The sequence below is a fragment of the Crocuta crocuta genome, unplaced genomic scaffold (assembly GCF_008692635.1).
Source record: "Crocuta crocuta isolate KB4526 unplaced genomic scaffold, BGI_CrCroc_1.0 scaffold113, whole genome shotgun sequence".
Taxonomy (NCBI): domain Eukaryota; kingdom Metazoa; phylum Chordata; class Mammalia; order Carnivora; family Hyaenidae; genus Crocuta; species Crocuta crocuta.
Window position 1 is genome coordinate 1044646 of NW_027530368.1, and position 4004 is coordinate 1048649.

Here is a 4004-nt window from a genome sequence, read left to right on the forward strand (position 1 = left end):
TATTTACCCAATCTTTTCCTTAAGTATTGTGTGGTGTGGTGAATGAAAATAGATCTCGAGCAGAAAGCATCAGCCCTGCTTAGCAAAGTCAGAGGTCAGAGCTTAGGGCTACCAAAACAGTCTTGGAAAGGAAGGAGTCACAAAGGAAGAATCCCAAAATCTGTGTACAAATTCCCTCCAAACCCTTGGATGACTCTGAACTGGACATGTTCAGGGAAAGAATCCAAGAAATCCAGCGAAAGCAACAATATAAAGGCTAAAAGTCCATGCAGAGATTTCAACAGTTGTCTGATACTGAGGAGACAGAGTCTGAAGTTTAATATTACCAATTGAGAGATCCCTAGTTTTCCAGTGAAAACCCAGAAAGGCCGTATCTTAATAGTAAGAATTCTATCCCAAGACTAGGGGCTACCCTTCTCTGTCTTTTGGCTAAAATCAAGTGTAGTATCTGTTCTTACCAGTTTAATATCTGCTACATCCTCTATCCAAGATCACGAGCTAAACCCTAGGATTAAGAAATAGCCCTGCTATAACAAAGTGATCCACCAGCAATTTAATTGCCATCTAGAACAAAATTCCCTGTTTGGAGAAAGATAACTAAACTCAGAGTCTCTACAATGTAACATCCACTATAATGAATGTACAATAAACAATTATTGGACTTACAAAAAAGCAGGAAATCATAACCCATAATCAAGAGAAAACAAGAAAACAGTCAATAGAAACAGACATATTGGCATTTGTTGAAATTAGCAGACAGGATTTTAAAATAACTACCATAGGGACGCCTGGGTGGCTCAGTCAGCTAAGCATCATCATCTCACTGCTCATGAGTTCAAGCCTCGCATCAGACTCCTTGCTGTCAGCATGGAACTTGCTTTGGCCCCTGTCTCCCTCTCTCTCTGTCCCTTTCCAGCCTGTGGTTTCTCTCTATCTCAAAAATAAAAAATAAAAACACCAAGAAAATTTTGTAAAAAGTAAATAAAAATAAAACAACTACCATAAATATGTTCAATCATCTCTGGATGGATACAATAAATGAAAGGATAGGAAGTTTCAGGAGAGTCATAAAAATCCTAAAAAAATAACCTAGTAGGGATTATACAACTAAACTGTAATATCTGCAATGTTTTAAAAATGCATTGAATAAGATTAAGAGTAGATTATATGATGTAGAAGAAAAGATTGGTGAATTTAATAACAGTTCAATTACAATTATCCAAACTGAATAATCACAAAGAGAAAAAACATTGAAAGAAATTAAAGTAATTTTAATGATTCGTGAAACAGTAAGAAACCTAACACAAAGCCTGGAATTCCAGAAAGAGATGAGAACTGAGTGGAAACAATATTCTTTAAAGAAATATAGACCAAAATTATTCCCAAATATTATTGAAAATATGAACTTATAGACCTAAGAAGTTCAGCAACACTTTCATAGGACAAATACAAAGAAAACTACATTGCCATTTAAATTTTGAAAATCAAGGAAAGAGAAAATTTTTTAACTTCATTTTTTTCAAAATTTTATTTAAATTCTAATTATTTAACATATCGAGTAATATTGGTTTCAGGAGTAGAATTTAGTGACTTATCACTTACATATGACATCCAGTGCTTAACACAACAAGTGCCCTCCTTAATACCCATCACCGATTTAGCCCATCCCCCTCCCACTTCCCCTCCAGCAGCCCTCAATTTTTTCTCTATAGTTAAGAGACTCTTATGTTTGCTTCCATCTCTTTCTTTTACTCTTCCTGTATGTTCATCTGTTTTGTTTCTTAAATTCCACATATGAATAAAATAATGGTATTTGTTTTTCTCTCACTAATTTCATTTAGCACGATATATTGTAGCTCCATCCACGTCCTTGCAAAATGACAAGATTTCATTCTCTTTGATGGCTGAATAATATTCCATTGAATGCATATCTATCACTTCTTCTTTATTCACCTGTCAATGGACATTTGGGCTCTTCCTAATTTGACTATTGTTGATACTGCTGCTATAAACATTGGGGTACATATGTCCCTTCAAATCAGTATTTTTGTTATCCTTTGGGTAAGTATCTAGTAGTGCAATTGCTGAGTCACAGGGTAGCTCTATTTTTAACTTTTGAGGAACCTCCATACTGTTTTCCAGAGTAGCTGCACCAGTTTGCATTCCCACCAACAGTGTAAGAGACTTGCCCTTTCTCCACATCCTTGCAAACATCTTTTGTTTCCTGTGTTGTTCATTTTAGCCATTCTGACAGGTGTGAGATGTATATACCACAACTTCTTTAACCATTCTTCCATCAATGAACACTTAGGCTCTTTCCATAGTTTGGTTATTGTTGATAATGCTGCTATAAACATCAAGATGCATGTATCCTTTCAAATCACTATTTTTGTATCCTTGAATAAATACCTAGTAGTGCAATTGCTGAGTCATAGGGTAATTCTATTTTTAACTTTTTGAGGAAACCTGCATACTGCTTTCCAGTGTGGCTTCACTAGTTTGCGTTCCCAACAACTGTGTAAGAGTGTTCTTCTTTCTCCACATCCTTGCCAACATCTGTTGTTTCCTGTGTCATTAAGTTTAGCCATTCTGATAGGTGTGAGGTGGTACCTCATTATGATTTTGATTTGTATTTCCCTGATGATGAGTGATGCTGAGTATCTTTTCATATGTTGGTTGGACATCAGGATGTCTTCTTTGGAAAAATGTCTACTCATGTCTTCTCCCCATTTCTTGACTGAATTATTTGGTTTTTGGGTGTTGAGTTCGATATGTTCTTTATAGATTTTAGATACTAACCCTTCATCAGATATGTCATTTGTAAATATTCCATCCCATTACATTGGTTGCCTTTTAGTTTTGTTGATTGTTTCTTTTGATGTGCAGAAGATTTTTATCTTGATGAAGTCCCAATAGTTCATTTTTGCTTTTGTTCCTCTTGCCTCTGGAGACCTGTCTAGTAAGAAGTTACTGTGACTGAGGTAAAAGAGATTGCTGCCTGTGTTCTCCTCTAGGATTTTGATGGTTTCCTGTCTGATATTTAGATCTTCAAAGAAAATCTTAAAAGCCACAAAAGGGAGAGAAGCAGGACACAGAGAAGACCAATGATAAGAATGACAACAAATTCCTCACCAGAGACAATAAAGACCAGAAGACAATAGCATGATATCAATAAAATGTGGAAAGAATAACACTGGATATAGAATTATATATCCAGTGAAAATATTATTTAAAATTCATAGTGAAATAAGGATATTTCAGGTAAATGAAAACTGAATTTATCATCAGTAAATCCACACATAAGAAATGTTAAAGGAAGTTCTGTAGGCTGAAGGGATATTATACCATAGTAAAATTCAAGTCTAGAGAAAGTTTTAAAGAGCATAAAAGATGGTAACTAAATGGGGAAATGTTTTTAGTCTAATTTTCTATTATCTGTTAAGCTTTTAAAAGACAATTGACTGTTTAAAGCAAAAATAATCCATTATTAGCTGTGTACCTTTATGGAAGTAAAATATAACATAAGACAAAAACAAAGAGGGAGGCAAACCATAAGAGACTCCTGAATATAGAGAACAAACTGAGGGTTGCTGGAGGGGGGTGTCAGTGGGGGGATAGTTAAATGGGTGTTGGGCATTAAGGAGGGCACTTTTCGGGATGAGCAATAGGTATCATATGCAAGAGATGAGTCATTGGGCTCTACCCCTGAAACCAAGACACTGTATGTTAACTAACTTGAATTAAAAAATATATATCATCCTCTTGGAATAATTTCCTCCTCTCTTTGTGTAGTTAATTCTTACTCATTCTTCAGATCTCAATACAGATATAATATCTTCAGGTAATTTCTCACCGACCTCCCTATTTCCCTCCCCATATCATCACGCCCCATATCTTTGTCCATGCCCTGCTCAGTCTCTCACTTCCTCTGGACAAGGCACCTCCACATACATGCCTCAGAACCCTAAAAGTGAGTCCACACAACCCCTGCCAAGTTTATGGAA

At 35.7% G+C, this 4004-nt stretch overlaps 1 pseudogene; it reads left to right on the top strand.

Annotated features, from left to right (window-relative positions):
- Positions 1-409: 409 nt before the first annotated feature.
- Positions 410-508, top strand: LOC144233546 (U2 spliceosomal RNA; annotated as a pseudogene).
- The last annotated feature ends 3496 nt before the right edge of the window (positions 509-4004 follow it).